Source organism: Maniola jurtina, chromosome 8 (genome assembly GCF_905333055.1).
Source record: "Maniola jurtina chromosome 8, ilManJurt1.1, whole genome shotgun sequence".
In the NCBI taxonomy this organism is placed as follows: domain Eukaryota; kingdom Metazoa; phylum Arthropoda; class Insecta; order Lepidoptera; family Nymphalidae; genus Maniola; species Maniola jurtina.
This window is the reverse complement of record NC_060036.1, coordinates 6276033-6302264: the sequence shown is the minus strand read 5'-3', so window position 1 is coordinate 6302264 and position 26232 is coordinate 6276033. Positions and strand designations below refer to the sequence as shown.

At 36.7% G+C, this 26232-nt stretch overlaps 2 long non-coding RNA genes across 2 annotated transcripts; one reads left to right on the top strand and one right to left on the bottom strand.

The window, feature by feature from the left end:
* The first annotated feature begins 1758 nt into the window (after positions 1 to 1758).
* On the top strand, positions 1759 to 12365 carry LOC123867791. The gene is made up of 2 exons (XR_006796500.1): positions 1759 to 1811; positions 12308 to 12365. It is a non-coding gene; the product is annotated as an uncharacterized LOC123867791 (long non-coding RNA).
* Positions 9500 to 15330, bottom strand: LOC123867797. Its single transcript, XR_006796506.1, has 3 exons — positions 15319 to 15330; positions 11362 to 11363; positions 9500 to 9571 (listed from the first exon to the last, which is right to left on the bottom strand). It is a non-coding gene; the product is annotated as an uncharacterized LOC123867797 (long non-coding RNA).
* Positions 15331 to 26232: the final 10902 nt, after the last annotated feature.

Here is a 26232-nt window from a genome sequence, read left to right as displayed (position 1 = left end):
CCATAAAATCAGAGTTCCCGCGAGATTTTAAAACACTTAAATCCACGCCGATGAAGTTGGAGGCATAATCCAGTTAAATATTTTTTTAAAAATACAAAAAATGACGCATCCAAATATTTTTGTAGTGCATTATTTTCTCGTGTCGGGTTCATAGACGAATTCCGACGTGACCATTCTGCTAATCAAATTTTGTAACTGCGGTTACAATACCATTATACATTTTTTTTCAGTTGATCAATTATTCCATACCGTTAAGAAAAAAGAGATCAATATCTCAGATTGTTATTTAGTTCGTACATTTGTAGAAATGTAACTTATCTATTTTTTGTGTCTGCAAAACGGACTGTTGGTCTTATGGTGATGGATAGTTAGATAATTATAAAAATACAATATGTACGTATGACCATAAGTACCGCTATTTGATTGGTAAAAACTCACGATTAAATACTTAAAGCAAATTCAAGTATTTTGTCTGACTATCTCTTGGTAGAGGGACTACGTTATAGACAAACCCAGCAGTTTGAACTGTACGTTGGTATATCAGTGAGACAGTTTTTATATCCCAGATTGCCCCTGTCAGGAATCGAACCCGGGATCTCCCTTCCTTATAGAACTACAGTGCTTACTACTGCGCCAGAACAGTCGTCAAGTCACGATCATATGGATGCTGGTCCGGCTTACGAGGCAGAAATTACTTAGCATGAGATGCAAGAGTACCAGGCATCCAGATGATGAGGATATTCTTTTCTCTGACTCAAGGTGCTACCGGGGAAGGTGGTTAGTTCAAGCTACTCCTTGGAACATTCTCCGCAGAGTCGATATGAAACACAAACTGAAGTCTCTTTGGTGCTCTAAAAACCTCAAAGCCCAAATGCTGAAAAGTATGGAGAACAAAATAAAGCAGGTAGGTATATTTGGAGCTTAGACCTTGTGTTGACCTGTAGGTATGGTTGACCTTTTTCCTCTACCACTTGGGTTTTCTGGCAATCGCTATTAAACTTTTTGTTATTCAGATTATAATTTATAGCAAAAGGCTACCTGCTCCGAGATGGATTCGAACTTATCTGAAAGGAACATGTCAGTTTTATTCAACCCATACTTACCTACTCCTAAACGGTTTTGTCACTTGAATCAGACCTGAGGATGCAGCTTAAGATGGAGCGCGCATGTTCACTTTTGACTTGAAAATATTCGAATTAATAGGCTTTACCTACCTAAGTAGTACTAATCTACCTTTACACTTTACAGTTGGAAAGGGAGTTAAGAACGGTCGTAAGTTAGTACAATCTATGACACGGAAACACGGAAATCAATTGGCACTCGCTTGTATCTCTCAATCACCTGCCCTCGGGCGTCACGCTTCTCTCACTTCGCAGTAAACAATGTAAATGGAGCTAAGAAGCCTAATCGCTGCATTGTTTTACCATGTTTTACTTTAGACTAATCATATTTTATCAGAGTAACCGATATAGCTCAACAGGGTGAGAAGCTAAACGGGTTGCAGATTCGAAAAAAACCGACCAAGTGCGAGTCAGACTCGCGCACTGAGGGTTCCGTACTCGGGTATTTTTTCCAACATTTTACACGATAAATCAAAAACTATTATACATAAAAACAAATAAAAATCTGTTTTAGGTTGTACAGGTAAAGCTCTTTCATATGATACCCCACTTGGTATAGTTATCTTATTTTGAAAATTGAAACACATTTTAAGTTTTTTTTAATGACGTCACCACAAAATCGCGGTTTTCAGATTTATTCCTGTACTTGTGCTATAAGACCTACCTACCTACCAAATTTCATGATTCTAGGTCAAGGGGAAGTACCCTATAGGTTTCTTGACAGACACGACGGACAGAAAGACAGACAGATAGACAGACAACAAAGTGATCCTATAAGGGTTCCGTTTTTCCTTTTGAGGTACGGAACCCTAAAAATTGATAGACCTATTGATTTTATATAGAAAAAAGTAGATAGTTGAGATCCCAAGGTGCTAACAGAATGACGAACTCTCACCGAAAAGCGCAGCATTGGAACACTAGGTGGAAAGATGACATCAAGCGAGTCGCATGTACTAGGTAACCGAGGGTAAGCTCTCCGTGTGCTTGAGAGTTGCGCGTAACAGCAGCGCTTGGGCTGGTAACATTGTTAACAATTTCTCTTCATGGGATACTGTTGGACTTGACTAATTGACCTGGCAGAGAGGTTTTGTTATCCGTGCATCCCTCTGTGTGAGACGCACCCATGGGGCATAGCCCCAGGAGCGGAGGGTGTGGCTGTGTTGGATGGTTATGGTGCTGAGTGTTTAATCACCCATCCAATCATTGGCTGCCCCATTGGTTTCTCGCCTGTCCAGTTTGGTGACAGGCGAGGGAGATGTTGAGGATGGGGAACGCGAAGAATTGCCTTCCCCGTGAAGCCTAGCCCTCGGGAGGACCTGTGGATAATGGACACGGGGCGGTCCGTTGTTCACAGTTGCTTCTCGGGTTGGCCTAATATTTTATAAAGCGTTATTAAACGTATAAAAGAAATATATTTTACAAATTCCAATTAAATAATAGAAATGATTAAGTTTTAAAATACTAGAAAACGCTGGTAAGTGAATGTTTAGTGTGTATGTGTAGGTAGTAAGAATACATAATTTATGTTCTTTATACACAAAATCTTTAGAGATTTTACGACCTGGGTGGGATAAGTTTATAGCTAAACTTAATTAATTAATAGTGTATACGACTGGTACCTACTTTGTTACACGCAAGTTGTATCTTAGTCCTTGAGCCCTTGCGTCTAAGTAATAGGCATAAGCTTTAAAACTGTACATTTAGCTGTACGTACCTTCTAAAGGCCTGGTCAGATACAAAGCTCAGCGGCACCGATGCGCGATTTTTTTTTATTACTTTACTAGTTAGCCTTTGACTGCAATGAAAATGCTAATAATAAATGGATGCAGTCTAAGATTGAAGCGACTTAACTTGGAAGGGGTGTGGCAGTTTTGTTAAACCTATACCTATCCCTTATAGGTTTCTACACGGTATCGTGCCGGAACGCTTAATTGCTTAGCGGCACAGATTTGCCGGTAGGGTGGTAACCTAGCCACGGCCGTACCCTCTCACCAGACCATTAATTCTCAAATTGGCCTGAGAGGAATCGAACCTAGAACCTCCCACTTATAAGACCATAGCGTTCATCACACCGCTGCATCGTCGCATCGTTTCAGTGGCACGTTGTGTCTTTCCAAGCCCTAAATCCTAACAATGGCTATAATAAAAGCCATAAACGTCACGATGTTTGGTGTCCCATGGCGGCAGGGAAGATCTGTTAACGAGAACGAAACACGTCCTAGAGCTTCCGGCAAAGACTAAGCAACGCAGTAAACATGGCAACTGTTAAGTATTACAATTTTGACTACGGAAGCAAAAGTTTAAGAGCTCTAGTTCAAAACATTACAAATATTTTGTAGAGACTATTTATTTTATCAAACATTACCTAAATGTGTTATTTATTGGAACATATTTACAAGTTTGATTCACTACCAATAAAACTTCATTTTTGACTTTAGAGTTATTTTATCCGAAGAACAAGCACCTGTGCTACGAGTATAGTATTATTATTATTTTATTACTACTATTGTAATATTTACTTATTCTCAATCACTAACCAAAATATTAGATTCGCGAAACACATTTTGTATTTGTCTGTACATAAACGCCTCAGTATTTTACTGTCGGTCGAGTTGACCATCCAAAAAATTGACGAAATTGCAAAGGGGCAACTCGGTCATTCGGACGAGTTTCTTTCGTCGAGATGCCCCTAAGTCGTAAAAATATAATTACCAAGTAAGATCACAATATATTTACATTTACAATACACTAAAAGATAAAATCTCAGTCTTCTAAAAAAGTAAGAAACATTAATCTACAACACTAGTAAATTTTAATTATGATACAAATTTAATTCAGAAAGTAATAATACAGATTTTAACAAATATTAAAAATACTTAAATATAAAAATTATAAAACAAAAATATCATCCAAATTACTGTAACGAGGCAGGGTGCCCAGAACGCTGGCTGCGTTACCTCGTTGAATGGCCAGACTAATATGCTGACCAAGGTAAAGGTATTCAATTAGTGAATGCCTAACGCCGCATCTGCGAGTTAGCTTAGCTAGCTCAAATAGGGCGACGACAGGCGCTCGCGCAGGTCGCCGGGGTCAATGGCCGGGCCCGTTACGCGCTTTACGTAATCACGTAGCTTGCGGGTCGCGCCGTAGCTTGCCGGTGCAACCCCGTAGCGTAACGTACCGATAGCAAAAAAAGTTTTTGACAATGCCTCGCTGTGGTGGTCTCAATGAGGTTTTAGATTTAATTTTAGTTTTTAGTTTTTATTTTAGTTTTTAATTTAATTTAATATAATTATTTTTATTTGTTTTTATGTCGATGTCAATTGCAAATAAATGTTATTAGAGACTGTTGGATCTTATGCAATTTAATGTTCATACTAAAATCACGTAAGGTTTTTAAGATTATTGCTCAGGGTCGTGACCCATTTGCTTGCATGCTTTCGATAGGAAAAATGGGGCTTATGTTTTTAAGAAGTTAATAGTTAGAATTAAAGCTGAATTTTAATAAGTATTGTATAGTTTTATAATATGAAATAAAGTCAGTTCTATAATATGAAGTTGTTTTTATCGTAATCGTATTGAGTTGAATACATTATAATAATTCGGTTAATTATTTCGACTGTAATATCATGTTAAAACGCGTTGAGCTTAGAAAACAATAATAATAAATACGGAACCCTAAAAACCGGTCAAGTTTAACTCGCACACAAAGGGTTCCGTACCATCGTACAACAAATAACACTCTTTTGGTGATCTAACCACAAAGCGGTTTTCGGATTTTACCCTTTACTTGTGCTATAAGACATTGACACCTGCCAAACATAATTCTAGGTCAACGGGAAGTACCGTATAGGTTTTAATTCCCTTGAAGGGTCTAAACAGACACAATATACAGACGAAGTGATCATTTTTCTTTTCTCTCGTCTGGCTTTGCACTGATTAGCCAATGTCAAGTTTGTAGCTTTTTACAAGTTAGGGAAACTATATGTATAAGTATGCACTTTGTCTGTGCCGGCACCCGCCGACATACTCGCGGCGCCCCTTTAGAGCGCTTCCCAGTCAGTTCCACAACCAATAAACACCAGCAGAACACAAAAACCGGCCACTTCTAACAAAAAAACACTCCGAAAAGGCACAACACGCGCGCCAGCAAACGCCACTACAGACGAAGTCCAAAGTGATCCTATAAAAATTCCTTTTTTCATTTTTCAGGTACGGAACCCTAATAATATGAAGTTTATTAACTTGTTGACGCGTGAGCAAATTATCAGATGCTAAAAACAACCGTAAGTTCTTATTGCTCAACTTACTGTTCACAGTACCGTCGGTTGGTACTTTAAACTAATTAAACTAATAACATAATTACCACCGAATTGTTTTCACACTTGATACAATCTAATCTTGTGTTTCGCTAAATGTTTTAATGTTCTTTTTATTTTTAATTCTTACATATTGTATAATAAAGCCATTATAGTTTATTGTGGAAAAAAATTGTTTCAAAGAAGGGCTTTGTTTTGTTTAGGTAATTGGATCAGAATAGATTAACTTGTGACAAGCATATTTTGAGTTGTTAATAATAATTGATATGTTTTTTATGGTTTTTATAATGTTGACATTTTTTGATCTTTATTTAACTATTATTTTATACTTTGCTTGTGTAAAGTCTATGTATGTCTTTCTTTACTTAATATTTTAGTCTTGACTTTATTTGTATTTAATTTAATTGAATTTAAGATAATATTCAAACACCAGTTATAGTGGTAAAATGTATAAGGCTCATCAGACATTATTCCAACATATTGTACCTACATTTTATTGAATAAATCATTGAATTTGAATTTGAATTTGAATTTGTTAAAAAATATAACTACTGTCCCTAATTTGTGTTTAAGTACCTACAATTTTATTGGGATATTATTTCCGAAAAAAAAAATGTTGAAAAATAAACACTTTAAAAGTATTTGTATCAACTCTACTCTCTACAACGTATTATTATAATAGTCGTCTCGTAAAGTGCGCATCTTACGCATTTCAGCGAGCTAAGCTAAGTAGGTACTTGTTCATCTTTTCAGTAAACTAAGGAAACTAAAGTAGAAGCTTTCCCAAACGAAACTAGGATGAGTTAGCATGTTGTCTAAATACATATTTTATCGAATCGACGGCGTTCAATAAATCAAATTAGATGGGTACCGATACTTACATACATTAATCACACTTTCCCTTTTATTAAGATGCGAAAACCAGTCGGCTCAAACTATTATGGGGATCAATATCCGACACAATGGAATTGTAAAAGGGGGCTCATATTTTTATATTCACAAAAAACCTAACTCTTCCTCCGTCCCTCCGGGACGCGCTATTGTACGGTACGAATTTACTTTGTCATAAGAGCGAATATGGTCCGACAGGATATTTGTTGTTCACTTCGTCTGGAGAAAAAAATCTCTATATCTAAACAATTTAAACCTTATTACACTAGATATAGGGTTTAAAATTGCAAGAAAGTGATGAAGAAAGTGTTTAAATCATCTAGTGCGTGTATTGATTGAAGTGACTCCCGCGTAACGTTTTTACATAATATGTGTCTTTTGGCGAGGGTGGTTCTTGTGAGCGTAAGAGTAGATACATTTATAGTGCGTTTCGTCTCATGTTATGTTTATGAAGTTTTAAATGGCGTGCGTATGTGTCCTTTTATGCACACTTTACGGTTTTTCTGCGAATCACTGTGGGATAATCATAATATAAATATCTAATGTACTTGAACCTATTTTTAAGTAACATACCTTTTACCTACAAGAAGAGGTTCTCAGATAGGAAGTCAAATTAAAGCGGAGAAAAAATTTGAGTTCATAAATGTAAATATTTAAATATAGTCCAAACGACACTAAACTTAATTTTATTATATTTCAGCGTTTAGTCGGAGTTGAATCAAACTTGGCTTCTGTTTCTTTCGAAACGAATTGGTCTGCGCGTAAAAAAACTCTCGTGTGCACGAGATCTAAATTACGAACTTGCGCGGCTGACGTTAAATAAGGCTGTTATTCTTCCTTCAAACAAAATAATAACCGCACAACATTACTCACCTACCTCTAAAACGTAATCGCATTAAACAAACAAGGATCCTTTAAACATAAAATCATATCCATCGTCCTTTGAGCATTTTGCGTGCAATTAAATTGCACTAAGCATTTAACCCACTTGTGCCGATGACATGGCTAGTCAAGTGGAATGCTATCAAGGCTGCGCCGCCAGTCGCACACCATGCTTCGTGCGCCGCGCACTAGCAATCTGTCTCTCACCTGGCGTTTAGTATTAACCCGAGCGCATTTACCCCACGTCTCCGATTACACCATAGTATTAATGTTAATATTTTAATTTATTTTCATAAAAAACTCTAGGTACATTAAACTCATACTTCGATAAATTTCATTATTATGTAGATAAAGAGCGCAAAACAGTAATTATTTTAATTTTTCTGTCTTGATCTGCCTTGTACTTGATCTGCCTTGCCTTTAGACTGTTTGTCTGTCTGTTCGCCCATCCATCCATCTGTCTATCTGCAGCATATGGCAAGAAATCGACTCGTGTCAAACGACTCCTTTTAAAAACACATGCACCTACATTATAAATTCAATGATTAAAATCGGTCCATTAGTTGTCGAGAAAAATTGTAACATTATCAGAAATTAAGATAACATTAAGTATTAAGATTTCTTCATTACCATTCCCCAGAACTGTTGTGATTTTCAGAAGGGTACTGTTTACATCATTATCTACCAGTCGTAACACTTTATTAGGTAGGTATACTTAACAGGGCTCTTTCCGTCACTCGTTTCATACAATCGTAGTTCCAATATCATTTGAATATTAAGCAACCAAAGTCCATGAAATTTTGCAGACATATTCTAGAAACTAATATCTGTGTCTGTGGTGTTTTAGATTTTTCTAAAACTATGTAGTTTTAAAATTACGGGGGCTCAAAGATTTGTATGTAAATTTTTAAGACCGCGTAACTTTGAAACCGAATATTATAACCACAGACATAGATATAGATTAGTTTCTAGAATATGTCTGCAAAATTTCATGGACTTTGGTTGCTTAATATTCAAATGAAATTGGAACTACGATTGTATGAAACGAGTGACGGAGAGAGCCCTCTTAATGAAAAAACCAAAAGGGAAACAAATTCCCTCAACTTAATATTTAAAAACTGAATATTTAAATTTTATTTAATTTAATTAAGATATTTCGTTCAACAAAGATTAAATTGTGTAAGCATTGGCGCTACTCGTTTTATTTTTAACGCAATTTAAATACTGGATGTTTTACATATCCTAAACGTTGTCATGGGAATTATTACACCTAAATTAATTAAATGTTAAAATTCCACGATAAGCCGTCTTCTTAAAATATATATTTTTAGCTAAATTTAAATATCGAGTGTTACCGAGTGGTATGGTTTTTTATGAAAATATACTAGTGATTCGTTTAATCTTATTGCAATTTTCGTAGGAAACTCTAATTTTTTCGAAAAATAAAGTATTATGTCATTCAGAAATAATAGTATAGCTTTCTACTGATGAAAATAATTTCAAAATCGATTTAGTAGTTCCAGAGATTACTTTCTACAAACAAACATTACCTCTTCATAATATTAGTATAGAAGTATAGATTTTATTAATGCACTACCTCATGACTGAGACCGCGTGGTTTCTCAATTTCTTCTCGTTCTTGAAATTTCTTGAAATTTCTCAAATCCTTCTTAGTGCACTATTTTCTTCCCTAATGTGTATCTAGGTTCACGTGTTTAGGCTATACAGTCATATGGTTTCTATATTATGTATTGACTATCAGTTGCCCGCGACTTCGTCTGCATAAAATTTCTAGTTTCTCGTGAGATAAGAAATTTTCCCGCTTCAAAAGGGGCTAACCTATCGACTCACTCAGTATCACCTAAGGTACGGAACCCAGAATACCTTAATGCAGATTTTCATTTTACTATCTCTAATTTCAAAAACAGGATTTTCATATAACTTTCCAACTTCCTTTTCCCCCCTTAAGAGTGGATTCTTAGCTGATACTTACACCCTTAAAATATACCTTCTCAAGTTAACAACAATAATTAAAACATTCTCTTACAAACTTTCATCCCCTATTTAACCACCCTTAAGGGGAGAATTTCCAAAATTACTTAATGCAGATTTTTATTATTTAAAGTTATAGTCACCTAAATGCCGATTTTCATACCTCTAACTTTAAAAACATAGGCCTTACATATAACCTCCCAACCACCATTTCACCCCCTTTGGGGGGGATTTTCGTAGGCTTTTTTCTTATCAATTCCCACACCTTACCTTTAGAAAGAACCTACTATAATTAAAATTTTCCCATACAAACTTTCATCCCCTATTTTACCACTTTGAAGGGAGGATTTTCCAAAATGACTTATACTTAATTTTTATAACCTAAATGTCGATTTTCACGTCTCTAACTTCAAAAACATAGGACTTTCATACAACTTTCCACCGCCCATTTCACCCCCTTAATGGGGGATTTTCTAAAAGCCATTTATGACACTTACGTCCTTAAAAGAACCTACCTTACAAATTTCAAGTTTGTAAGCTTTATAGTTCCTGAGCATTCGTCATTAGTCAGTCAGTCAGTGAGTGGTATTTCGCTTTTATGCATTAGATTATTAAAATTAAATCAAATTGAGGGTCTAAACTCTAATCTCTAATCTTTATTATTCAGTTTTATTACAACCTTTTAACAAAATTAAGTCATTTAGTATTCTTCTTATTTTTGGTAACTTTTGCGTGTTGTGAAATATTTATTTTATTTTTATTATATTATTTTTAAAGATTTATACTTATACTTAGAGTTTATTTTATTTACGATGCAGAGGTGATTAGAGGTTGAATTTTCAAAAATCGTTTCTTGGCGGATCTTTATAGCTATCTGATAGATCAGTCAGTCAGTCAGTCAGCTTTTCCTTTTATATATTTAGACATCCGTTTCAATTACCTGATTTCTGTTTCGTAATGCGTTTCTTCTAATAACCATTTTCGTATTCACTCTCTTGCTGCATTTGTTTGTCTATACTTTTCATAGTTAGTAGTTACATCCTGGTGCTGGTAAAGAAATTTTACTTCAATAAGATCATTGGAAAAACTGGTCAAGTGCATGTCGGGACACATGCAACGTAGGGTTCCGTAGTGGTCCGTCACAATATACCAGCTATTTCACTCCACTAACAACTTCATCTAAGTAACTTTCAATCTTTATACGACTTCAAGTACATTTTATAAGTCAGTCCACTATTAGCTACTCGTTAACTGTTGTGATAGTTTTGCAAATGGATCTCTGAATCGAAAAATGGTTTTTGCCAACGCGTAAAACCTTTGACCAACGGCACCTAGAAATAGACGGACGGACAGATTGACAGACGTGGGTGAAACTCTACGGAGTCCTTGTTTGCTACAGAACCCTAAAAAACAAAAACACACAGCAAAGCATCCTAGACACTAGATGCGGCGCGAAGGGCGCAACCCGTCAATGGTCCCCATTTATTGCCCCTTTTATTTATTACAGCGAAGATTGAAAGGGGACTCTGGACCGAGAGATGATTGTAAACTCTACACATCAAGATGGTGTATGGCTGAAATATATTTGTTGCGGGTATCTAGCCAATAGGAAATGTCTTTTGCATACCTTTCTTAGGTTTAAATATAACTATGTCTACTACAAGAAAGCTCAAAATAACTTAATTTATGGACTTAGAAGGCAAAAAATATCTTAATAAATCTAAAGGTTGAGCTGGGACACGATTTGCGCAAATCGTGAACATTTTTTTATATGTAGGTATGCTAATACCCGTGAAAATTTGAATATATGCAATCTGTATCGCTTTTCACATCCCGCGTGTATTTCGCTTTAATTTGGCCTAAGCATAAGCCATTTTCTAGGTTGCACTTAGCATTTTGGTTACTTGTGCATTTTACTTTTAATGACGGGAATGCAATGTGAACCCAAGAAAATGCTTAAAATAAAAAACACAAAAACGCACCCACTCCAAATTCACCGCATTTTTATTTGGCTGAGCGAAAACACCAAGAGATTAAGGCTCAAGGCATACTGGCGAAGTCGAAGCGCAACGACGCGTAAGGTGACTTTTCTGAAAAGTGAACCAATTAGACAATAATAAAATTAATGTGTTTCAAATTAAACTAAATTCTAATACCACTACGGTATGTAATACTTACCTACCTGTTTGCGAAATGTGTGTCGAAAAATTTTCCCCTTGTATGCGCGAATCCTTGGGCGCGCTCGCGTTTCTTGTTGCTTATTTATTACGCAGTGAAAATAAAGTGCACTTTTAAACATTTAAAAATAGAAGAGTCGACGCTCAGTTTCAACTCTGCGCCAATGTGCCCTGAGCTTTATTTCAGCTTGAAACGTGCATAAAAAAGAGATAAAATTCCTCTCAGCGGCGAAAATACTTAAAGATCACTGCATAAAATGTGAAGCGGTTGCACCCGTTAATCCTCATCCAATCTGCAAAATCAATACCTTGTTGCGGAACACATTTTACCTTTCCATAAAAGCACTGCACTTCTCCCAATTTATGTATCAGGGGTGACTCCCCATAAAGTTCAGTGCAATAACGACTCGGCCAGTTTAAACCGATATTACCCCGCGTATGAAATATTGATGCTCCCCGATATACGCTCTATAACAATGTTAACAGCATGGTATTTATGGAATTGTAACTATTTTGATAACGTAAAAAACATTTTTTTCTGTCTCTACAATATTTACGTGAATATTTTCTCAATATTTTTAGAATGTTTTGTTTTTTTGAATACATTTTATACAATTTTCATAAATCTATCAGACATAAAAATAGACCGGCCAAGTGCGAGTCAGACTCGCGTTCCGAGGGTTCCGTACTCGGGTATTTTATTCCGACATTTTACACAAAAATCAAAATTATTATGGATGATAATAAAAAAATATGTTTTAGAGAATATAGATAAAGCCCTTTCACATGAGATGATTCAAAATACTAATTATTTATTTGTTCATGAACACATTTTAATTTTTTTTTGTGATGAAACTACAAATTCATGGTTTTCGGATTTTTCTTTTACTTATAACTACTTATCTGCCAAAATACATGATACTAGGTTAACCGGAAGTACCCTCTAGGTTTTCGTGACCGATACGACAGACGGACAGTCGGACGGATATGGACAAAAGGGTTCCAGGTCACCAAAGACGCAAATCTCAAAACAAACAAACCAAAGACAATAAAACTGGAGGGACACTGGACAGGGCTTAGTTACCCGAAGTTAAAAGATGCTTTAGATAGAGAAGCTTTTCGTATGATGACCGCCAAGCTTATATCAAACAAGTGTAAATTAAAAATTCATAACACCCCCGACAAGTGAAGGTTACAGTAACAAAAAAAGAGCTGATAACTTTCAAACGGCTGAACCGATTTTCTTGGATTATAGCTAAGAACACTCTCGATCAAGCCACCTTTCAAACAAAAAAAAACTAAATTAAAATCGGTTCATTAGTTTAGGAGCTACGATGCCACAGATAGATACACAGATACACACGTCAAACTTATATACACCCGTCTTTTTGATGAATAATAATAACACCTGCTTACTTGGCTCTCCGCTGAAATTGGCTGTTGAGACTGATTTTCGGTCAGGCGATTAATGTTATTAAATTGCGTCAGATATACTTTTGAATTTGGCTGGAACTGGTAGAGTTATTACTCGGTGATGGCTGAAAAAGCGTAGACAGAGACGGCGATGAACGCGACGAGCACCGTCAATAAGTCTCGCCTCGGATCGGTCAGGGTTGGTAATTGACAGGGGTGCGGATACATGCAGTAGGGTTGGCCCTTAAACTTAAGAATGGAGATATTAATATGTTTAGTTAGTCGTATTTAATGTGAAAAAACTAATGAACAAAGAAACGAAAATCATTTATTCACCTAATCAATATAGACACAGCCAAATCGTGTTAGATTCCTATTCTATTGTATACTGGTATAATCGCAGATCAGGGAATTCCCTTATCTGTGAGTATAACCCTAACATTATTTGCTGAGAATTTTTATGTACATATTAAAAAATCGCGCTCAGTTCGCTCGCACTTATTTGGTTAGGCTGATAAAATTTCTGTATTTTGGTCTAATGAAAGTACATTCTATAAATATCTATTTTTTTAAGAATATTTATCAAGCAGAGAATTGTATATAGGTAATACTATAATAAGCGACGTTTAACAATAAATATTTGTAGTCTGGAGCCAAAATGCAATCTGGCACCGCCGAAAATACTACCTATGCTGGCTCAGATTCTTGCAAGGTGTTCTAAAAGGTTCCTTAGGTCAATCGAGGATTTAGCTGGCCCGCCCCAGCTTTGCATTAATTGAATTTCTGAAAATCGTTTGCGTTATAGAAAAAACCTATACATGCAAAATCTCAAATTTCTAGTCCCAGTGGATTATGCTCTCAGTCAGTCAGCTTAGGCTCTCATTACGTAGTTAAGTTTATCTTAGTCTACAGTCAAGTGCAAACCTTTCATCCACTAACAACATTAACAGCTATTATTTTTGTGTCAGCCCTAACCTCACATTGTAGGGCAGTTACACAGCTCCTTCCCCTAAAACATTGTCATCTGAATTTGTGCCCGAAGTAAATAAGAGTCCCGGGGAGTCCTCGGCTGTAATGGCGGCAGATTTATAGATTTTCCCCGATGCCCCGCCGTGCCGGGATTAAATTACGCCCGGCGTATTGGCCGGGTGGAATATTAGCGCTACCATTTGTTTCGCCACTTCACTTCACTTGCAATTCAGATTTCTTTAGAACTCATTAAAATGTTAAGAAACCTTATCGACGTCGATAATTACTCCAAGTTATTTCGGCCTGTCCTTAATACGCGTAATTAAGTACCTACCTGCAACGGAATCTAACCAGATTTAAGTTATCCGAGAGAAACTAAAAACCTTTACACATTACTCGTCGCGCGTCGAACGCAACTAAGAGCCGATTCACACCATGCACGTACACGTAACCACGCGCGTAGTGATGCGCGTGAATCCATAGACATGACAGCACGCATTACGTCTACGCGAACGTTCACGTCACACAAGCGGTATGCATGTATCTCATACAATTCCATACATTACAACTTCATGGTACGCGCTACGTCTACGCTTACGTGCTGCATACGCGTTTGGTGTGTTCCAGCTTACGAGCACGATTGCAACCCTGGGGCCCTACCGCACATAGATTAACAGGGCTCTCTCCGTCACTCGTTTCATACAATCGTAGTTCCAATTTCATTTGAATATTAAGCAACCAAAGTTCATGAAATTTTGCAGACATATTCTAGATAGAAACTAATATCTGTGTCTGTGGTGTTTTAGATTTTTCGAAAAATATGTAGTTTTAAAATTACAGGGGCTCAAAGATTTGTATGTAAACTTTTAAGACCGCGTAACTTTGAAACCGAATATTTTAACAGAAATCTGGAAAACCACAGACATAGATATTAGTTTGTAGAATATGTCTGCAAAATTTCATGGACTTTGGTTGCTTAATATTCAAATGAAATTGGAACTACGATTGTATGAAACGAGTGACGGAGAGAGCCCTCTTAAGGAACTAGGTATCTACCGCGGTAGTTTGACAGCTACTTACAGCAGAGTGAACTAGAGTGAGGAAACTCTCGGTTTCGGAACTCTGACTCAACGATATGTCAAATATTAGGCTAGGAAATAGGCTATTCATAGGCTACCTAGCGTCAAATGACATTTGACGCCTGCCAGTGACGCCAAAGCCCCGACGTTTTGTTACAAGTTTCCTAGCTGTCGTGAACTGTGGCTACAGTGTGACGATCGCAATCCGCGCTGTCCTAAATTAACTTGCAGTGTTGCACGTAAAAGTGTTATAATATCTTACATGAATGTATGGAACCCTTCGTATGCAAGTCCGACTTGTACTTAACAGGTTATTTTGTCAGAAGTTCTGAAAACAAAACACGTTTAGGTAATACAACTTAAGACAAAAAAAGTAGGTAATTCTCAGCTTCAGACATTTAAATTTTAAGTACTAGGTAAAATGGGTATCGTAAAAACAAAAAGGCTCGGCTGTAATTTCTAGCGTTTTAATAACGGTTTTCTTCATCCCCTCGGTCGCAACCCTTCTGCGTGGTCCGCCCTCACCTTCTGATTTTTAAAATCGCAGACGGTTAAGTTGCTGGCGGAGTAGAAAGATTTTCTCCCTGAATTAAACGATAATGCTATCTCTTTTTATTTAAGTGTATTCTTGTAGGAACTTGCGAATTAACCAGTAGCAATCACTCAAATGTTGGAAAAAGAAATAAGGATGTCTGGACGCGATAACTCATCATAATATAAAAAGTGATTTACCATAGCGCTACTAATATTTTACCAACTTTGAACTTCTGACATCAAAGCGTCCTTTGGAAAGCTGAAATTTGCACTTTTTAAACCTCTTAAAAGTGCCTTAAAACTAATCTTAATTAAGTGATAAAAATGCCTCCATGAGGAATGACGATATCTTTATAAAAGTAGCTTTTTAATTAAAGCGAAACCTTAAACGTGTGTAGCCGCACACATAAAGCAGGTAAGTATAACGATCAATAATTACAAAATTAAATTAATTGTGTAAACAATTATTTATGACATGATATCCGAGTAATATTATAGCATCATCCTTTAATCTCGAGCTCGAATTAAATTACTCAAATAATATCACCACACTGTCACCCCTGGATTTTAGAGACAAATACATGTTACGAGAGAGATGGCATACCTACTGGAGGACCAAACTCTAACTTTAAATACGGAAGCCTAAAATGCGTCCCTAATGATCACAAAGACGTAGCTAATACTGTTTTGGAGTAAACGGAATATTATTTCTAATTTTATAACTCTACATTATCGTTTAATAACAGTATAACTCAAAATTTAAAAAACCCCCGACACAAAACCTCTATAAGAAAACTAGAAAAGAGCTGATAACTTTCAAACGGCTGAACCGATTTTCTTCGATTATAGGTAAGAACACTCTCGATCAAGCCACCTTTCAAACAAAAAACTAAATTAAAATCGGTTCATTTGTTTAGGAGCTACGATGCCACAGACAGATACACAGATACGCAGATACACAGCTACACACGTCAAACTTATAACACCCCTCTTTTTGGGTCGTACGGTTGGTACGGTTTGGGTTTACTGGTGTATTTATCATATATTCTGTGGCATCCGGTCAGATTTAATTTATTTTGATTGCTACTCTAAAAAATGACAACTCTCTACACCACACTGTCACCCCCTGGATTCTGGAGAGACAAATACTTACTGCTATCACAGCCCTTCGCTTTGCTCGTTTAATTTACATTTGTACCAATATTTATGTAGGTATAGATATTTCGCAAAAGGGGAAGCCTCTTACTCATCCCTGTGAAATTATAACTAGACATCTCGCGAGACTTTCATCTGTCGACTGAAAACTAAATGCCTAGTAAAAGCCCCTTTGCATGTTCTGAATAACGTCGTTAAATTAATTTTAGTGACTTTTTTAAATTAATACTAAAGCAGATGCTAAATTTATGCTTTCATTATGTTCTTATTATGATGGAAAAATACTTTTAGGCTGAAAAATAACTACCCACGAGAAATAAAAACGAAAAAACTTGTAGCGGACAAATGACAAAAATGCTACCTTTAAATAATTAGGTTTTTTAGGGTTTCGTACCTCAAAAGGAAAAACGGAACACTTATAGGATCACTTTGTTGTCGGTCTGTCTATCTGTCCGTTCATCCGTCGTGTCTGTCAAGTAAACCTATAGGGTACTTCACGTTGACCTGGAATCATGAAAGGCAGGTACGGTCTTACAGCACAAGTAAAGGAATAAATCCGAAAACCGTGAATTTGTGGTTACATCATTAAAAAAAAATGTATTTAAATTTTCAAAGTAAGATAACTATGCCAAGTGAGGAAAGGGCTACCTGTATATTCTAAAACAGATTTTTATTCATTTTTATGCATAATAGTTATTGATTTATCGTGAAAAATGCACGATAAATGCCTTGTAAAATTAGTAAAATAATTAAGTTACCAAAGGTCCATGAGCCTATGACATAATATTATAACAGCATTGTTTCAAACATCGAGTCTCGATACGTCGCAAATCAAAACAAGAGCATCAGTTCCCTCTCTTGTCGCTGTTACGCCGAGGTACAAACGCATTAATCATTTACAATTACGTTAAACGGTCGAAGGTTCCAGCGGGGTAGACTCCAGCCACATTGTGAATAGGTACTCAACTGACAGTGGACAAATAACAAAACTGGGTTAATCTTTTACCTCCCGTATCGCTCGGGGGTTGAGGTTCACCCCGTTTATTGTCTCTTTCTAGTACCACTGAAACTGTAAAGGACAGAGTTCTAAGCTCGAAAGAAAAACGTTGTAAGTGAAAAAAATTCAGGACTTAAAATTGACTGAATGAATAGAGGTATTAGAACCATTTTTAACTATAAGGTATTTTTTTACCTCAGGAATTTTCAAAAGTTTCTCGGCGCTTATAAAATCTGAGCTTTATTGTATTGTCTACTGAGTTGTAATTTGCGGATATTTTTTTCTGGATTTTCAGTATGATATTCATGTATTTGTTCCATCACGTCTATACCGAGAGATGAAAACGCCATGAAAAGTTTGTCCTTGTTTCGCTCATAATATTGAACAGAGAAGGTTTGTCATTACATTAAGTCACGGCCGAAGGTTTCACTTTTACGCTTTTTTTGCGAGCTCATACAACTTTCCGAGCTAAGAAGTTAGACGGGGAAATGTTAAAGAGTTAAAAGCAAAATGAACATATTTACAGTTTCCGCTCTGTTACATTTTCGTTTAAGTGCCCACTTATTATAAGATTGCTGTTTAATGTTAAAGGAGGTACTTTGATAGTAAATCAATTTTAGATAAAAATAATAACATTATTATTTAGTAGCTTATACTCGCGGCTTCGTCCGCGTGAACTATACAAACTGGAAACCCTTATTTTACCCTCTTAGAGATTGAATTTTCAAAAATCTTTCTTTACGGATGTCTACGTCATAATAACTACATATCTATATTGCCTATGCCTAATATATGCCTAATTTCGTGCGTTAATAGATCCGTCAGTCATCTTTAACCCCCAACCAAAAAAAGGGGTGTTATAAGTTTGACGTGTGTCTATCTGTGTATCTGTCTGTGGCATCGCAGGTCCTACACTAATGAACCTATTTTAATTTAGTTTTTTTTTTTGTTTGCAAGGTAGAGTGTTGTTAGCTATAATCCAAAAAAATCGGTTCAGCCGTTTCTTTTTCACCGACTTCCAAAAAAGGAGGAGGTTCTTGATTCGTCGGAATCTTTTTCTAGTTACTGTAACCTTTACTTGTCGGGGGTGTTATAAATTTTTAATTTACAATTGTTTTCTTTTATATTTAAAAAATACTACATACTTACTCAGGAGTGATATTTCATTCAGACCATTTCATTACAAAGCCCTAAAATCATTGTTACAACGGATCCAGAAGATTCGTTTAACTGTCTTTTTTCTCCCGTCTAGACCATCCAAATTAAGCCAGAATCAAGTTGAATAATAAAAAGCTAAAATTCCACAAACGGTATCGCTTTAGCTGTATTGAAATATTATTATATGCTTCAACCTATAATTTGATTAAATTCGAGGCGAAAAAGAAAAGGAGTGGATCAAAAGGATCATTAGAATTGGGGTCGGTAATGATCGGCCGAGCATCCACAACTTTTGTTTGTTATATTAGGTCCTTCGAAGTGTTCAGGTACGACTATTAACATGTTTGCGTCGTGATATACGAGTATCTGCCGCAGTACGCGTCTCCGTTTCGTTAAAAACGAGAAAAATAACTTCTTCTTGGCACCGGATTATACTCCGCAGCGGATGAGAGCACTACGGAAAAATTTTAAGGCGATAACTTGGCATGTTATTATGGCAAATAATCTTTAGTGTTCAAGTGGATTTTACATTTCTACACCTTAATTAACATTGGGGCTTACACTGATTCCATATGATTTATCTCACAATGCGTAATTAAAGCCATTATTATCTCAACTTCCCGTTTTACTTTACGAATGGAAATTTCCATCTGGTGTCCGTGTTTCCTGTCACATAATATAAATTGAGAACCCTCAAGGCAAGAGTGAAAAGGCATCTTTTAGGCAAGCGCGCTCCAACCTAGACCTTGTCATTTTTTTATTTTTTATAAAAGAATATTAGCCATTTTTAATCATGACTAACATTCCCCTTTCCCCTCCAACTAAGCGTTAAGCTTGTGCTAGGAGTGGGTACGACAATAGTGTTTGAACCGGCGACCTTTCGGATTTCAGTCCGCTCCTATAACCGTTGAGCTATTGAGGCTTACTTTCCATAAGCCATGATCGTCGTCAAGCGCAAGCCTATAGAAATGGTCTTCACGGTGCTTCATGTTAAAGTTAGCGTAAATTACGATAAAATGCTAACATAATGTATAGCCTAAATTGCCATAGTACTGACTGAACATTGAAATTCTTAACCAAATCAATTTGACCCGGCAAAACTTAATGATGATCAAGTGGAACCCAAGCCATAAATACCTGAAAAAATATACAATCAAGTTTTTCATGGGATACAAGTTTTCATAGGATAGCTCAGTTTTATAGGATGCTGTTGAATAGTGACATCACACTAATATTATAAAGGCGAAAGTTTGTATGTGTGTGTGTGTGTGTGTGTGTGTGTGTGTGTTTGTTACTCCTTCACGCAAAAACTACTGGACGGATTTGGCTGAAATTTGGAATGGAGATAGATAATATCCTGGATTAGCACATAGGCTACTTTTTGTCCCGGAAAATAAAAGAGTTCCCACGGGATTTCGAAAAACCTTAATCCACGCGAGCGAAGTCGCGGGCATCGGCTAGTAGCACTATAAAGTGTCAAAAGCTGATGGCGAAAATGGACCCTACGTTTTTGACACCGTCAAAAAGGCTCTTTCTCTAGCAGTTATGTTTCTTTTAAGACGCTATTCTAGAAACCCTAAGCATCTTCAGTTCAATATCTAAGTTGCAGATAAAATCGCAATATCTGAGTACATGCATGCCCCTTTATTGATGGTAAAGTTTAGTGTATGTGGTAGCCTGTACACATATCAGGCTCGGGTATCCAGCGCAGAGCTACGATATCATTGCTACAATGTAAAGTAAAAGCAATTTCAAGCGGAGACTCTTGGCATAGAGCCAGTAGAAATAAGCTTGCTACCGCACACGGGGAGCTCCAGCCTCCAATACATGCAGCCTGCTCGCTCTATTCACTTAATTTATGAAATCTTCTATATTTGGAACAAGAATAACTCTCCGAGCATTGAGTTTTAGACAATAGAGGTTCAGACCTCATACACCAGGCTTTATAAAAGCGTTCCCACCTAATTGTACACGGCCGTAACTGAAATGATAACTTTTTAAGGAAACACAGTAAGTAAAGTACATATTTATTAATTTATTTTTAATGCGAAAAGAGTTGGCTCATATGATAAGGAGAAGGAGAGCGATAATATTAATAGACAGAGTAAAAGTATCCAGCGCCGATATACTGAAAGACAAAAAAAAACCATTGGTCTCTTTATACAATCCAGGTTGGCGCCATCTTACGTGATATCTCCACCTCGAGTATTATGGCATCTCTCAGTTTTCGAATAACTGAATGATTAAAATATGAACCGTTTTCGTCGCATCTTCATTCAAAGTAGGTATCCATTAGTAAATTATTCTGTCTTGTCTAGTTTTAATGTTGATTTGCCAAACGTGAAATGTTTCATCCACTTGTGGAAATCTTTCTTGCAATGTTAGGGTTCCGTACCCGAAAAGAGTGCCAAGAGCTTCTATTACTGCTACTATTACTAAACCTCCGCAGTCCGTCCATCCATCCATCCGTCCGGCTCTATCTGGTAAACCGTAACTGCCAGACAGCTGAAATTTTCACAGGCTGTGTAGGTATTTCTATTGCCATTGTAAATAACAAATAATGAAAAATCAAATTAAAAAATTAAAAAATGCTTTTCTTGTATGATGGTACGGAATAACAGAACCCATCGTGTGCGAGGCCGACTCACACTTGACCGATTTTTATACTTGGTGAATTCGTAGGTACAACTTAAAACTAAAGCGAGTTGGCACTAATCCAGTTGTCAAATAGGGAGGTTATGACGATGTTAGGCTACGCAGATAAAAGCTTAGAGTGTATCATCACATAAGTTTCGAGTGTTTACTCCAATGGTTTACTCTTTGTTATTTTCACTTTACTACCCCATTGTCTGCGGAAAAGTGATGTTTATTTTTATTTTAGCAAATGGTTAACGAATTTTTATACGTTTTTATAGATGTAATGTAAGTAAGAACACATGGGTGCCTATAGTGTGCGACAGTTTGAGATGGCAACCGGGATTGGGACGCCCGCACGCCCGCACAGCAATCGCACTTAACCCGCTGCGCGAATGACGTGCGGGTGTGCGGGTCGTCCCCTCGCCTCATACCCCTATCGCCATCACAACCTGTCGCGTACTATTTGCGGCGTTATTGACGTCATAGACATTGCTTTCGGTTTCTTTCATTGAAAATAGCATTTATAAAAAAAAAATTGGTTGTCTGTAAAGTCGGTTTACTGACGATAGTTGAACGTGACAACAAAGGCCGATTGTGCTTCTTTGTCGCTCGTTCCGCGCTCTCGCTTGCACTTCAAGCCTTACATGGAACGCCTCAGAGCGAGGTAACGCCGCATGAGTCATGTTTTTGCGTGCATGCAGCCGGCTCTATCGAATTATAAGACGTTGTCACGTCAAAATACGTTTAAGTATTTATTCTCATTATCTCTTATGTTTCACTGGCTGATAAACCTCCTAACTCTCTTTCTCATTGCTGAAGGTAGCCACCCCTTCTCATTAATCGTAATAGTACATTTTCCTCAAGTCGCAATTCCATAGAGGCCTCCATTCAATGGAAACCATTGTCCATCATTTTCATAGATCACGCTGCGCTAGGATTAGCTTTAGGGTTTGTAAAAAATTTTTTTCTTAAGATCAGTGCTTCACCGGAACCAAAGGTTTGTATTGTGTTTGTTACACATTAAATTACAGTACTAATGCATGCAGCGAAGTAAAGAGTTTTGGTACAGCGGCAAAATCAATTTGAGGCCAGTGTGTTGGCGAGTGGCCAACGTCCAGCCACCACTGCATATTATAATACAATAAACACTCGAAAATCAATCACGCAATAATCTATATTAGGTATATAGTACTCAAACGAGCGGTCTCTGTAGGTATGAAACTTTCAATTAAGTTGATATTAATATTAATATACATACTTACATAATAGGTAGGTGCACTCGTACTTAACCTAGGGCATCTGTTTTTGAATTGGTTTTCAAAGCCACAAAAGTATTATTTTATGATGCCCGCGGCTTCACTTACGTGAATTTAGGTTTTAGAAAATACCTTGGGAACTCTTTGATTTCCGGGATAAAAGTGACCTATCTCACCCACGCAGAAAATCACGTCGATCCGTTGTTCCATTGTGACGTGATTCAAGGACAAAACAACAAAGAAAAACACTTTCACATTTATAATATGGGTGGATAGAGGGTGATAGTTGGTGATAGTGTTCAAACTGCACCCCAAGCAGAATCAGTGTGACACATGTCGTTCTCTTTTTCTTGATAAAAAAGCGGCGAGAAAGCTTTGTCGTACTGATCGTGCTGGTGCAAGTAGGTAATTCCATTAAAACTGTTGGCAAGTTAGCAAAAACTTTATATAGACGGCGGGAAAACTAATGCTCAAAGGAAATTCACTTCTAGCAATGCGCATGCAATATTAAGACAACAAATGCAACCATAGTAACTTATCATGTTCGAAATCAAAATTAAGTTTTTAGACCCTGCTGTAGTGTTGAGCCACACGAGTAGATATGGATATCTAGCTAGTGGAGTAGATTAAGAATTGCTCCATATACTTAATATGTGTATTGTGTATATTTTAGAGTCTATATGTATGTTAGTATTGTATTGCGTTAAACGGTTCAGCGTAAATATCGAAATTTATCAAATTAAGGTTATTTTACGCTACTTCGTAAATACGTTGTATAAAATATTCAAAATATTTCGAATTCCTACCAAACTTCAGCAATTTGGGAAAATGAAACCGATTCCAATGGCCCGTTCTCGAACAACAATGCTTGCGTGCGCTCGCGCATCGGCGTCGGGCGTGCGTGCTCACAACTTCTGAGGAAGCCGTGGGCGAACGATCGAAAACATTCTAAAAATTGCCAATCGTTCAATGCAAATTTTATGCATCTATCAAAATATCGAGAATTTACATAATTGTTTATTTAAAAATTACTCACGTATTGTAAAATATCTTTAACCATTATGGTTTTAACTAGCTGATGCTTGAGACTTTGTTCGTGTGGAGTAAGTAAGGGCTTTCAAGATCCCGTGGGAACTGTTTGATTTTCCGGGATAAAAGGTAGCCTATGTCACTCTCTTGGTCTTTGACTATATCCATGCAAAAAAATCACGTCGATCCGTGGCTGCGTTGCGACGTGATTGAAGGACAAACCAACAAACAAATAAGCAGACTTTCGCATTAATTATATGGCTATCTATGGTGTCAGTTCTTTCTGTGTGTTACCTTTTCAGTCATTTTCACGCCTCAGTCGCTTAACCGATCTTGACAAAATTTGGCTTATCTCATCCTAGAGACAGACATAGGATAGTTTTATCCCAGAAAAATATAAAAGTGTTCCCATGGGATTCTTAATCATCATCATCTTCATCATCATTATCAGCCAACAGATTTCCACTGCAGGACATAGGTCTCTTTTAGGGACTTTCACACATCTCGTTCCTGCGCCGCCTGAATCCAGCGGCTCCCTGCGACTCGTTTGGTGTCGTCTGTCCACCTAGTGGAAATATTTCAACGCTGCGCTTTCTGGTGCGAGGTGGCCATTCTAGCACCTTGGGACCCCAGCATCTATCCCCACGGATGAAGTCGCAGTCACCAGTTTTTAGAGTTCCGTACCTAAAAAGGAAAAACGGAACCCTTATAGGATCACTTTATTGTCTGTCTGTCTGTCCGTCCGTCCGTCGTGTCTGTCAAGAAACCTATAGGGTACTTCCCGTTGACCTAGAATCATGAAATTTGGTAGGTAGGTAGGTCTTATAGCACAAGTACAGGAATAAATCTGAAAACCGCGAATTTGTGGTCACACCATTTAAAAAAATATGTTTCAATTTTCAAAGTAAGATAACTATACCAAGTGGGGTATCATATGAAAGGGCTTTACCTGTACATTCTAAAACAGATATTTATTTATTTTTATGCATAATAGTATTTGATTTATCGAGCAAAATGTTGGAAAAAATACCCGAGTGGAAAAAACCTTCAGTGCGCGAGTCTGACTCGCACTTGGCCGGTTTTTTATCGCATAATTTAACAATAACTATTTGTCTTATGATTGGACCAGTCTAAACTGAAATAAGAAGTCACAAAAAAAAAATCACACAAGATTTAAACATGGCAGCAATAACCGTCAATATTTGACAAATCACCAAGTTGTTGTGGCTTTGGTTAGTTGTTACTTAATTATGAGTGTATGGGGCTTTGGAGCTAAAATATATTGCTGAATTATTTAAATCATGTGTAAATAAAGAGATTTATTGCTGTGCTTTTTGCCTTGGGCTTTATTATTTAGGATCATACTTACTATACTTTATGGAAATAATAATACCTTGTATCTATCTGTACATGTTTGTAATAAAAATAAACAGTTAAAAGAATTAATCTATACTAATAAATAAAATTGGAGTGTCTGTCTGTAATTTCGAAATAACTACCACATATTAAGGTCATATGGTTATTTGAACGATACCATAACTGAATCACACGTTTTTAAAATTTTTTGTCTGTCTGTCTGTCTGTCTGTCTGTCTGTCTGTTTGAAAAGGCTAATCTTCGGAACGGCTGAACCAATTTTAACGGGATTTTCACATACAAGTAGAGGATTGACCAGGATGTAACATAGGCTACTTTTTTAACCGACTTTCAAGGAGGGAGTTGTGTTTTTCTACCTATGTACACCGAAATCTCCGAGATTTCTGAACCGATTTGCGTCATTTCTTTTTTAATCGATAGAGAAACTTTGCGACATTGTTTCATAAAAAATTTACATTCCAACTCCTCAATCCTGATGCTGCAGGGGATCTGATCAATCCACGCGGGCGAAGCTGCGGGCATCAGCTAGTATTTGTATAAAAGAAGAAACTGACTAACATATAAAACCACAGTTCAAAACTGTGTCTATAAAAATTTGAGATTACCAATGTAGATTTTTTTATGTCGGTACTTATAATGTAAATCGCCACTTATAAGAAATTAGGGTTTCGGTTAGGGTTTTTAAATTCCAAAGGTATGTCCACTGATTTAAAATTTTTAAATAATCTTTAATTTAGCTTTGTAAATACACAAAAATAAAACTCTTCCTTTTTTTAATGTGTTAGGAATGTAAATTAATAATTCAACATTTACCAAGTATAACGTCCAATAAAGTTATATCTAAGTATAATAATATTCCATTAAATAGATTTTTAAGCCCAAACCCACGTGGACCAATCCGCGAGTGTCATCTTTCTCTCATGAGTAGGTAATTTACTGTTCTTATAGAGGTTTTATTTTAGGTACGTAGAGATTAATTCAAAAAAAGAGTTTTCCAACTGAAGGTTCATTTACTTAATACCACGCCAATAGACAAAGGGTTGTTATTTTCAACGCAGACAGGCAATGTTCGAATAAACGTCGCTTTTATAAAATTACATTTTCCATCGACTGTTGGGTACCTAACTACCTAGGTATTATTTCCAACATTCGTTGTCCACAATTTAATAAGCTGGATTCATATTATATCGTGCGGGGAGTACAGATTTTTAATTTTGCAGAGTTGTATGCGTATATAGCTTTGAATT